We start from the raw sequence: 13,311 nt of genomic DNA on the forward strand, positions 1-13,311 counted from the left end.
TTACTGTAACAAACAGATGGGCAAGGGAAGAATTCCAGATATTCCAGGAACAGCCATTCCTTGCTGGTTGTCAATAGGACTGGAACACACACATTTAATGTGGAAATAAACCCAATTAGAAGTTAAAAATGGATGTCTGAAGTGTCAATTGTATTAAAAATTATTTCTTACTAAAGTGCTACCTGAAAGATGTTCCAGCCTCTTAATGAGAGGACTGGTGTACAAAGTATTTATTTTCTTAAGCATGAAATGACATTTTGTCTTATTAAAAGCACATCCTGATCAAATCACCATTTTTCTCTTCCTAAAACCAGAGCCTTTGGCTTAGAACAAGACCAAGCTACAAACTGAAAGAGGAAAGAACACAATTATTGTATAATTAATTGTTCTGACCCCCCCATTACTCATGCTCACAGATAAAAACCCATCCTGGTTTATATTTTTAGGTCCCAGCTCCAGGAAACAATCAGGACCAAATGCAAATCAAAGCAGGAGAACAAACCTGAGCTGGAAACAGAAAATGATGTGAGGCTCAGCAGGAAAACTCCAAGCAGAGCCAACTCCACAGCACAATTCTGAGTCACCAGTTCTGCTGAAGAGCACCCAAAAATGAACTTTTCCCTCCTGTCCCCATTTTCTGGCTCACCCCTGACTCTGGATGAGGCTGAGACTGATGGGTGAAAAAAGGGAATTACCCAATTTTGACCCATTTCATAATGGGATGCTCATGGAGCAGAGTCCTGGCCTAAACCCCATCCTTAAGAGTCTAAACTAAATCCTAAAAAATTAAGCTGTACTAACACAAAGCTGCTCCTTAAGCTTTGGCTGGGGCTTAACAAAGGAGACATTTCTGTTTCAGGCTGTGCCCTCCCAGAGAGTTCAGACATGTAGAAAAGTTTTATGGGAGCAGAAGTGTGTATTTGTTCAGAAGATAGGGATCATTATGTCAATTTTCCCTGCTAATTAACCACTCCCAACTTTCCCTGTCTCTGGAACTGAGCAACACCAGGTTTTAATAAACAAATATCCTGCAAGAGCCTGGGAAAGCTGCTCAACTCCACTGATTAAGGAAAGTTCTAAACCACACAGAAGAGATTTTTTTTTTTATTAAAGGATAACTTGGTGATTAGAACATCCCCTAAAACATTTCTAAAATTGCTGTGGCTGCGAGCAGACGTGCAAAGAGCCTGGTGAGGTGTCAGTGCTTTGCTGGTGGTTATCAGTGTTTATTGGTGAAAAAGGGAATTGTGGCAGCCAGCAGAGCAGGGCTGGGACATTCTGAGGGATCATGTGCACTCCTGGCCTGCCCTAAATGCAGAGCTACTGCAGATCAAGGAGCTCCCAAAAGCTGAGCTGAAACAGGCACTACATCTTATCCCTGGAAAAAGCTGTGGTTTTAACAAAAACCTCTGCAAAATCAGCAAAACTATCAGGGAGAGTGGTTTGCATCTCAGCTGCATTTCCAAGGCTGAACTCGCCACAAAGCTTGGAGAAATCCAGTTTTTATGTAATAATTTCAGTGATAGGCACTGGGTGTGCAAAGCTGGGTTTTACAGAACCCAGGGGCCAAAAGGGAGCAGCAGAGTGGGCACACAAACAAGCACAGCAATTTCACTGCTAATTAAACTTCATCAAGCTGTTAAGTAACAAGGACTCAGCGGCCTGAACAAGTCCTGAGGATTCTGCTCATCAAAGCATGAAACAAAATCAAGGAGGGGTCATGTCAAGAGTGAAGGTGAGGCAGGATACACATTGATAGGCTGGCAGGTCCTGCCTTGATCACATAAAATGAATATTTACATAAAATTAATATCACATTAAATAGAAAATTAATACAAATTCAGATAAAAATCAGATAAAATTCAGATTTAAAATATAAAATTACAAACCACATAAAATTAATATACAGAGAGAGTTGGTGGTTCTATAGGAAAGATAAATGAGGCACAGACACAGCGGCAGGCCCAGGCTGTGGTGCAAGTGCGGGGAGAACAATTCAGTGCCTGATGGAGCTAAACTGCTCCATGTCAATTCAGCTTGCTGTTCCTCACACAGGATTTTCCCAAGTTCCACAGAGCTGAGGAGAAACCTCCTGAAACTCCAAGGATGCCCCAGAGCAGCTCTGCTGCCTCCACACACACCATGAGCCAAGGAAAATTTTGGGGTTTTTTGACTGAATTCAACAGCAAACTTCTAAGAACACAGTGTGATTAAAGCTGGAGGTGCTGATGCCTTGTGCAGGCTGCCCTGGATTAACTGCAGGGTAAACACCCAGTCAGTCCCCAGGAGGGTGAAGAGTTGCTAACAAGCCCCGTTAATCTGATCAGCCTCTCAGCTCTGAGGTGTTTAAGGCAGGGTTTAAAAGGTTTTAAAAGGTTTTTAAGGCAGGCTTGTTTGCTGCTGTATCTTGCTCATATATCTGGAGCCTGGCTGAGCTGTCAGTCACATGTCCAGGAAGCTGAAAGCGCTGTAAAACCCACAGGGCTGTTGGTTTTTAACTTGGCAGAAGCTAGCTGTTCTTTGGTAAAATGCAGCTCTAAGCCAGCCATCCCTACTTGTCCTTTCACTTGCCATCCAAATCAAACCCAGGCCCTCCCCTGTTAACCAACCCCACAACTACAAGAGAGTTGTTCAAGGCCATGAATTCCTCCTAAAACAATTGCTGGTGTAGAACAAGGCAAGTTGATTTTTTCCACTTGGTAAAACAAAGGTTTCCGGGGAGAATTCCAGCTACAAAGCTCTGCCAGCCATTTGCATCTCCATGGGATGCATCCATCAGGGTTTGTTCTGTATCACCAAGGAACAACCTCGATGTTCCCCTCAGGACAGTGAGCACAATTGCAATGAATTGCTATGATCCTACCAAAAATCAGAGATCACACAGGCTCCTTGTCTCTGACCAGAGTCTGGATGAGCTCTTGTCTATTCCTTGTCTTTAGGGCCTGGATTTATTAAGAAACTCCTACAAATCAATACCTAAATCAAATAAAAGCCATTTAAGCCAAGCCCTGAGGTTTCTAACAGAAAAGTTCCAAGGTTATAACTGGATTTCAGAAGCACCTGGTGCCCATTACAACCTAACAGACTTTTCCACCGGGAACTCTGGAAGGCAGCAAGGGCTAAGTCTGGGAACTGCAGCTGTTACTTCATTACCAAAGTCAAATGCACCTTTCTCTTCCTTCAGCATTAAGGACAAGAAAGAAGTAGAAGAAAAAATATATAATTTAATATACATGCAATACAAATCAAGAGCAGGAAAGAGCAAAGAAGCAAACAGTGAATTTGTAATCCTTTTTTTTTTTTATGAGGGAGGGTAATTCCTGTAGCACAGAGTGACAGAGCTGTCGAAGGTGCCAACACAGGCTGACACAAAGGTGTGATACACACAGCTCAGGCTCCCTGACCTCTGGTTCTTTATGAACTTTTAAACTCTCAGCCCCAGCATTTTCAAAATTATTGGTGCCTGCTTTGCCGTACTTTGAAGAAAAGTGAAATACAGAAGTGTCCAGGAAGTGAAAGGTTATTTCTTGTGCATCCTCAGTAAACACGAAACGCTGAGTGCACAAGAAAACATCACACAAAGTGACCTGCAAAGGCCGCCTTGCAGCTGAATTTTGGATTTGGAATTCAAAACCCCAGCGCTGAGGGTGGCCACCCCTTTTTTCCATGCAGGAGGCCACCAGCTTGAGATAAAAGATGAGAGTTTGAGATCCTGGGGACAAAAAAAAACAAAACAACCCATGCAAACAGATTTAAATACAAAAGACTGAGCCTAATGCAGTACTTAAGGTGATACCTTTAATACTTTTTTTTCCTTTAAACATGTGATGCTTTACAACTAATTTATCTTCATGAAAAGATAAAAATCAAACAGAACAACCCGCACAAATATAAAAAGCTGCTTTGCATTTGTTATCATACTTTAGTAAAATCCAGAGGACAGCCAGGTATTTATGGATGGCAAGCACCAGGAAGTCATTTAGACTGTCCGAGTGCCAAGGTTTTTAAGGCTTGTTTTGTTTATTTTATCTCTCCGTGCCGCTGGAGGCTCAAAATGAACATAAAAGTCACCTCTGCCAAATTGCTTTCCTGAAAATCCGAGTCCATACACAAACAAATTGTGCTCCCTCTGCTCCCTCCTGTCCCAGTCATGGAATGAACACTCTCTGCTCCATTTTCCTTATCTAAAATAAAAGTGGAAGGTTTAGATCTGTCCTTTTCCTGACAAACAAGGTGTCAAGGGTTTTTCCCAGATTTCCTAAGCTGAACAACAATTTTTTCCTGTTCTAAATGGCATCAGTCAATATTAGCTCAGTGCCAGCTTCCAGCCAGGAAAATGAATTATTTTTAAAATCTCAAAGAGCTGAAGTGAAAGACCAAAACACTCATTTTGAGAGAATATGCACCACATTGAAGGGTTATTATTAAGAGTATCACTAATACAATTTAATATTTCAGTATCCTGCTAAACTCCAGCTGGGCCCCCTGATGAGCAAGACAAATTCCACTCAGGCTTGGAATAGCTGGAAGAGACAGGAAACACTCAAGGAACAATCTAAACAGCACTTGGAGTCCAAAACTGCTAAAAGTTTGAACTATATTCATATTCTGGGGCTTTAACAAGCCAAAGCCCCCCTCAGATCCATTCTATAAACAAGGGAGGAATGTGCAAATTCCCTTTAGGAGTTTTCTCCTGGGAGGAGGAACAAGAGTTGTCAGATTTTGTGTTCAAAGAGAATCATGCCTTTGGGAGCTGGGGCCAAACTCTTGACTCACAGTAAATCCCACACGTTTCAAAATTCAGAGAATACTGCATTAAACACTGGATTAATTCCCTTTATTAGCAGAGCCTCCCCTGTGCAGCAGACCTGCTTCAAAGGAGTAGCAGTAAAATCTATCATAAAGCAAAGCTACCAGATAAATGGATTTATGACAGCTGAGCTTCCCAAAGCCAATCCCCTTGCAAAGGCTCCTTCTTGCTATTTCCAGAAAACTTTTTGCACCCAGATTCAAACAGGACCAACAGCAACACCAAACCATTTTAATTTCACTATTTTCCTACTCTCTGCTTATTTCCACCTTACATTCTCCTCATATAAAAGCTCTTTTTTTTTCTTCCCCCAGGCTTTCACCACTACCTTTTTCCACAGTCCAGGATAATGCATGAATCCTCTGCTTTTACCTCAATTTCCAGCTCTTTTCCTTCATCTCCTAAATTACCTTTTACACCCCAGAGGGGGAGAAGGAAATCTAAAATAAGTTCAACAGAATAATTTTATATGCCAGCAGTTTCAAGGCATAATCATAATGACATCACACGCAGAGAACATGTTAATATCACTGTTATCAAACCTCCCACACTGTGTAAAAGCATTATTGATATGCAAAGTAACAGTTTCAGACTTTACTTTTCCATGTCGAGGCTGCTCTCCCAGTTTCCTGTAGCTCAATTTTTCTGTCAGTTATGCAACTTACGTTACATTTATATAACCAGCTCAAGGGAAAAAAACCAAAACCAATAATTACTTCAGCCAGCAAAACTGTTTGCACTTTTAAAAAGCCCTTCAGCATGAAGAAAATGGTCAGGGCATGTTCCTTCATAATCCACCTGTCTGCAACAGGCCAGGACATTAAAACCACTAAATTATACTTCCCCCTCTCCACTTTCAGTCAAGAGAAACTTGCAGCCATTTTGCCCAAGAAAACCATCAGCAACTTCTTCTTCCAGCAGTTTTCAGCACTGTTGCAGTTTTTTGGAAGGATCTGTGTGAAACAAATCCTGGATAGGAGCCCCCAAGTGCTGCTAAAGAAATCAAGTGGGAGAAGAACCCCCCTTCATCTGTCTCTTCATGTCCTGCATAGAAACTACAGCAAGGGATGGAAGTGGCCATTGAGCTGCCAAAACCCCAAAATGCTCTTTTTTCTAAGGCTCCACTTTCCTTCTTGATGAGGTTCAAGAATTTCTGTCTCACCCTGCCAGCAAAACCGAGCTGCATCAGGCCATGAAAAGCTTTATTGCAGGCAGGCTCTCAGCATTAACTGCGTGAATTATGTGCTTGAACTGTAAAAGCCATTTTCTAGCAATTTAGCAAGTGTTTGCCACCACAAATACCTGAAATCTAATTGCATTTTAAGTGCTTCAAAGGTCTGGAGCAACTCCGAGCGTGTTTACAGGAATAATGCCTGAATTGCAAACTGTTAGCCAGGCTGAAAAAGAACAACGTGAATATTGCCAGTTCTTCACCCAGAAGAAAACACTTTATCATTTTTAATTGCTGTTGGACACCAGACAAACCAGGAACCGAGCCCCAGCTCGCTGTCCCTCCAGAGTCTGGCTTCTCAAGCTCCTTCCTGGGTCAGAAATGCTCACAAGAACCCTTTTCACACCTCGATAAAAGCAGTCCTAAGGGTTTGCTTTTATGTGGGAAGGCTTAGGCCTCTCCAAACAATGCAAACACCTTCCCCTGTATGGAACCAGAGCAGCTCCTTCTGCTGCAATTCACACCCAGCACAAGGATTATCCACCTGGCTGCTGGATTTTGGAGCTCCCTTCCTCATTTTGAGCCTCTTCCCCAAGGCAGATCAGGCACCAGAAGGTGCCAAGGAAAGTTCAGTTGAAGAAAAAGGTTTCACCTCCAAATCCAGGGAACACTACGTGGTGGGAAAGGGGTGAAGCTGGAGGATGCTACCTGTGAAAACAGATTTTTCCCCTCCACACAAAAAAAAAGGGAAGCGGATTTCTCTGAATATTGTCTTTATTTGCAAGACTAAACCACTACAGAAATGTCCATCTAAACTTCTTGAATTTATGCCACTTGTAAGAACCCTGCCTTACTTCCAGCCCTGAAAAGGTCAGGCAAAAGAATGAAACTAACTTGAAATTGCAGACTCTGTTTGACCGAGGGAAAAATGAATTTTAAAGGAATATTGATTTTACCCCGAGTGACTCTTCAGGTGCACTCCAGCTTTTTGCTTTGCAGCTGATACAGTTTGTTTTTCACAGTTTTTCCACAAAATATTCCTGATTTTTTTTTAACTAAAATCATTGAACTGACAATTTGAACATACAGAAACAGCTCAACATTTACAGAAGCTACCTCTCAAAAAAAGGCCACTTTGCAATTAATTCTGAATAACTGCGCAGTGCACAAGAGTTAAGAGTTCCAAGAACTGCCGAGAGTTCACAAGTTAAAAATTGTTCCCGTTTTGTGTTTATATTCTATACCATATTCTATTATATTCCAAGTTTAAACCCATTCCCCGTGGTTTTTCCAAGCTTTTCACATCACCTTTCCCAAAGGGCAGAGACACGCTGTGCCACCAGGCTTTGGGACAGCTTGCAGATGATACTGTGACACTCAGATCAGTAACATATTTAACAACTGAATCACCAAAAATGTACTGACAGAAACATTTGTAGCATCTGCCCGATGACAAACTTTAACATCTCGAGCCTGGCGGGTTTGTTGGCTCAGCCAGAGCAGCACGGCCTGAGCTGGCCCCACATTTCAAAGCACCTGTCTTGGTATCACCTACCACAGACCCAGATCAAGGTGCAACTTCCTGTGTGTTTTAAAAACAAGTGCCAGGAGGAAATGCCTCCCAGTCCCCTTATAAGGGCAAAACTGAACTTAATAGCGAGCTGCAGCACCCGAATAAAGCAGCACCAAAGTACATCCACTCCGTTCAGAAATAAACCTGCAGGAGCCTTCCCCAAGCAAGGCTGGGTTCTGAGGAGTTTAGTTTAAACATTGACACGACTTGGAGTTATTTCCACCTGCCTCCCCCAATAAATTAATCACAAAAAAAAAAATATATCCCGAAGTTTTCCTTGCATTTAGAATTCTAGACGTGCCTCAAATGATGACTTCCCATTGCTAATTCCTTGGAACAGACACTGCCTCCTCCTAAGCACAGGGCCAGTGCCTGTTTAAACAGAGCTGGATCCATCCTCTCCTGCCACACTGAGCCACTGCTGAGCTGTCTTTCTACCCTCAATCTACATTATTAGCAGCAGCCTTAACGTGCTTCTGATTTGTCCTGGCTCTCCTGATACATGGATTTTAAAAATCCCAATTCCACACGGTTATAGAACCATAGACTGGTTTGGGTTGGAAGAGATCTTAAAGATCGATTTAGTTCCGACTCGCAGCCATTATCCAACACAGCAATTACTTTGTCACACACACAGTCACAGAGCAGAATTATGGTTTAGGCGTTATGAGAAGGCGCACAGTCAGCACACCCTGCCAGGCTGCTCCTCATCCCTGCGTGTCCTTTGGGGTGATGGATACGCAGGCTGGCACCTACCTCCCGTGGGGGAAGGGGCAGAGCGGGGTGGCAGATGTCCCAAAGTGTCCCTGTGTACAGAACAGCTGCCAGACCACAGCTGGAGCCGCACCTGTCCCACGGCCGCCGCTCGCCCGGCAGCGAGGGCAGCGGGATGTCCGGCACAGAGAGCTCACGGTGCTCCGCGCCCACCGGGGCTCCGGGGGGCTTGTAACTCCTCCGAGCCGGAGCTGCTCCACTGCTGCTCCTCCTGCCGCCGGCCCGGGGCCGAAACGTGGCTCTGACAGCCCCGCACCCTGCCTTGGGGGCAGCAGAGCACCGGGGGCTCCTCCATCGGCACCCTCTGGGACACTGTTCCCCACGGGCACCGGCCCCGCTCGGACTGAGGGACGCGGAGGTTCCTCAGGGCACCGGCCCCTCTCGGCTCAGGGCCCGCAGCCGCCCCGCACCCCGGGCACGCCCGCCGCGCTCAGCCCGGGACGCGGCCGCCGGCAGAACCCCACGCCGCCCCCGCTCCGCTCCGCTCCCCGCGAAAGGGGAGGCGCACGGAGCATGCGCGGGGCCGGGCCCGCCCCGGGGAGGCGCCTGGGCCCGGCTGAGGCACCGCGGGGTGGGACAGGCCCGGCCCGGCCCGCTTCGGCCCGGTTCGTGTGCGGGAACGGCCTTTACAGCCCGAACCGTGCCAGCGTTCTGTGGTTACCGCCCGGACAGTGGCCGAGCTGCGGGTTCTTCCCCACGCCAGCGCCGAGGCTGCCGCTGTCACCCCCGCAGATGGGCAGAGTTTGTCACGGGGCTGTTTGAGCTAGGGAATTACGGAATCACAGAATCACTGAGCTGGGGAAAGCCCTCCAAGGTCACCCAGTGCAGCCAGTCACCCAGCCCAGAGCGCTGGACGCCTGCAGGGATGGGCGCTCCGAGAATCCCTGCCGAGGCCTGAGCACCCTCTCCATGGAGAAATTCCTGCTGGTGTCCAACCCAAACCAGCCCTGGCACAGTTTACCACCACACCTTCTTGTCCTGATGTCCGACCCCCACCTGGCAAGCCCCTGTCAGGTGTGTGTGGATCATCTGTACAAACCCACAACCCCGTTTCCATTCTCACGCCGATGTGAGCGAGCCGGTGTAAACAACTCACTGAAATGAGGAGACGCTTGCAATCCTCCCGTCTGCACAGAAAAAAAACTGGTTTTTTCACTGCGGTTTCAAACTCTTGTCAAAGTCACAGGAAACGGCACAAGTGGAAGTAAAACGCATAAGAAAATTATTCAGTTCAATGAAATCATTCGCCCCTGCTTCCCACACACCACACGTATCTGGCATTTTCTTCTGACTGAAGGGTAAATCTGCTGCTGCCTTTTGGGGGAATTGTCCTAAAAGACGAATAGGTCATTAAAAACCCCATTCTGATAAATATTTCCCCTCGGTGTAACCCAGACTAAGCACACTGACACCAATTTATCACGGCTTTCTGGCGTGTGGCAGCACCAGCAGTGAAAGGCCCCTTGCTGTTCTGTGGTGTTTGCACACCGCTGCAGCGCTGTGCCCCAGCTCATCTGCCTCGTGCCTCAGCAATGCCGAGTTTTGTCCCTTTGCTCCTGGAAATCTACCTGGGAGCAGCCGGGAGTCAGGTGCTGCTGGCCTGGGAGTGCACGTGCCCAGGTGGTTGTAATTCACAGACTGAAAAATACTCACTGATTCCATTTTTCCCTTCTCCCTGTTTCCACAGCTGTCGGGGAACCAGCAGGGTGGAATTTGGGTGATTTTGCACCGTGTTAACCTTTTTGCTCAGCTACATGGCCACTGGGTCTGGATTAACCACGCGCTGTGGGGAGGCACTGGAGCCTCACCCTGCTGCCATCACTTTGGGAATCTCAAGATTAGAAAAGAGCCTGAGGCTGGAAGAAGAGAGGTTAACAGTGCAAATCATGGAATCACGGAAGGGTCTGGATTGGAAAGGACATTAAAAATCATCTCATTTCACACCCTGCCTCTTTCCACTATCCCAGGCTGCCCCAAGCCCCATCCAGCCTGGCTTTGGACATTCCAGGGATCCAGGGACAGCCACAGCTGCTCTGAGCACCCTCCATTTTTCCCTAACTATTGCCTTTTTTTCTTCTTTTTCTGCTTTGGTCAGGGTCAGGATTAAAAGTGTAGAGATGGTATTTCATGTTCAGACTCATATATTTATTAATTCTTATCTATATTGTAGTCTTATAAGTTGTGAGTTCTACAGCATTTCACTAACAGGTCACCAAATAGCCTCATATTTATCTTTATAAGGTCTTTTAAGGAAAAAACTAATAAAGAAATGACACTTACATTATTTTTACTTTTAACCTAATAACTAACTACTCATATCCTGCAATGTGGATTTTTCTATCTAATGACAAAATACCACCTACACTCCTGAAGAAGGTGATAGAAGGACCAGCCATCACCCTAAAATTTCCCTCTTGCCTTATATATATTACTATATTCTAAAGCTTTAAATTCTAAGTTTCCCACCCTGTGATGTTACACACTTCTATTCAAACTGCACACCCACAATCCCAGTTCTGTCATTCCATTCTGGAATCCTTCTCCACAGCCTCAGGTCAATGCAGTGCTCTCCTGGGGATCAGTGCCTGGCAGCACAGAAAGTCTGGAATTCTGAGCACCCAGGGCTCCAACACCTAACATCTAAGATATGTATGGATGTGCCATGGTTCCCAGGCCTGCCCTCTCCTTGTTCCCTTTCCCCCACATTTGACCTGCAGGAGCTGCTTCCACCAATTCTCCTTCCTTCCTTCTCACCAGCCCTTCCCGTGGCTTTGCCATGATAAGGATAAAATCATTTTTCTTGGTGGATTTTCATGCTGCAGAGCACCTCAGATCTGCATTATCTATGCCTTACTTGTTTCTCAGCACAGCAACTGAAGCTGCCAAGGTCCTTAAACCCTGGAGATGCCCGGCTGAGGCTGTGACCAAGGATTGCATAAGGGGCTTAGCCTGGGGCTGCTCGTGGAGGAGAGCAGCTTTGCCTCTCCTCCATGTAAATCCATGCCCAGAGCTCAGGATCCTGTCCAGGAATGACCCAGGATCTCAAAGGCCACGTCCTTCAGCCAGAATTAAATTCACACACCTCACTTTAAAAAAACAAACAACAGGCTGAGCTGCTCTGGCACTTGGATTCCACTGAAATTGTGTGTTCAGTCTCCCAGTCCTGTGTGCTACGTGAGCTTTTGCCTCCTTTTCCTTGATTTTGGGACTGCTGATTTCTGCTGGTTGTTCTCTGACATGAAACTGGGATGAAATCAATGTGCTTCTAAAAATTCCTCCAAGAACTATGTTAATAACAGGGAGGCATTTCCAACCTATACCCAAAATTCTCTGTGTTTACCACAACATTCCAGCCTATAGGAAGGATGCAATTTTGTATTAAAACTCTCGAAGTAGTTTTCTCTAAGGAATTAATCATCTGTAATTGTGGCTTTGTTTCTTGCTTAGCAAGAGAATAGGCTCGCAAAGAGCTGCAGAAAAGTAAATAAAGAAAAATAAACCTTTTTTTCCCCCTCTGTGTACTGGGGTGCAGTGACACATCTGAAGAATCATCTTGTATCTTACATCCTTCTTTATTTTGTAAATTCCAGGATGCACTGATATTCTCCACCAAAAAAATAAGAGGCAAAATACAGAAGATGAGATCTGACCATCTTGGTAGTTGTGATTTAAAAATCAAACTAAATTCCAACAAATTTCCTCTTGTAGCCTTCTTTAAAGAAGGGGTAGGGATGGATGCATGGATTATCCCCTCCTTGTCCACTCTGCAGTTTGATTTCAAGCTTCACCTTTCCCTCTGAAATGGGATATTTACATTTCACTTTAAACAGTTTAAATGTTTTAAAAGCTTTTTTAAAATACATATTTCAAGTTACACTGAGGGGCATACGGTAAAGTGCTTTACATCACTGATGGCATCAGCTTGGGATTGACAGGACTTTTATATAAAGGTGATTTAACACTCTCTAAGTGGTTCCAGTTTGCCATTGATTTGTTCCTGGCAGTAACTCTGGTTCTCCTCACTCGTATCAGCAGAATTCAGGAGGATGCAATGAAGTCAGAGATGAGTAAAAGGAGATGTAAAATTCCCTAACCTGTAGTAGGATTTGAAAGCATTCTGAGAACAACTCTGTGCTCTCGCTCGCTTCTGCAGAGAAATTATTTCCCGCTGTGGAAATTAGAAATCATTTCACAAATTGTATTTTTGGTTCTCCCCGTGCTGCAGGATGGGGAGCAGGATGCAGGGCCAGGAGGAGCAGGAGGAAGGGGTCACCAACGAAACCCTGGGTGCTCCAAAATCCAAAGCAGCCCTTCAGCTGGGTTTTTGGGTACCCCTGCACCCCATCCCCACGGAACACCTCAGAGCCCGTGGGGCCCCTGGCTGCTCGTGGAGTGTATAAATAGACAGCCAAGTGCACAAGTTCTTCACATCTGATCTGTTGCTGAATTTATCTTCAGCTTCCTGTGCTCACGGAACATGCGTGAAACCCCGCTGCTGACACGGTTTTCAGAGAGCTCTGCTTGGAAAAGCAAGCGAGAGAATTTATTTTGAGACACGGGGAAGGTGTGAATTGCTTCCGAGCAATTAACTACTTCTAAACATGGTGCCCAACCCTTTTGTTTCAAGCTAATAATCTCATTTTGGGGAAGGAGAGCTACTTCACGTCGGTAGTGCAGGGGTACTTGGCAGAGCAGAGATTAGATTTTGTGTTCTGGCTTCCAGGGGGATTTCCTGGGCAGGCTGCAGCGAGCTGCCAGAGCCGTGGGTGGGGGGTGGAACAGGAGCTCAATTCCCGACTTTCCTGGCCGGGGGAATGAGTTCACCCACTTTCCTCCAAGCTGGGGAGTGTGAAGGTGCTGCTGGGTGTCCCAGCCCTGCAGCAGGCGTGTTCATGTTGCTGCTTGCCTTCACTGTCTGTTTATTCCTGATGCCATCTCTCTGGTTCTTCATTGTTCTTACACCAAACCAAACCAACTGCTTTA

Source organism: Passer montanus, unplaced genomic scaffold, assembly GCF_014805655.1.
Source record: "Passer montanus isolate IOZ18808 unplaced genomic scaffold, ASM1480565v1 scaffold25, whole genome shotgun sequence".
Lineage (NCBI taxonomy): Eukaryota > Metazoa > Chordata > Aves > Passeriformes > Passeridae > Passer > Passer montanus.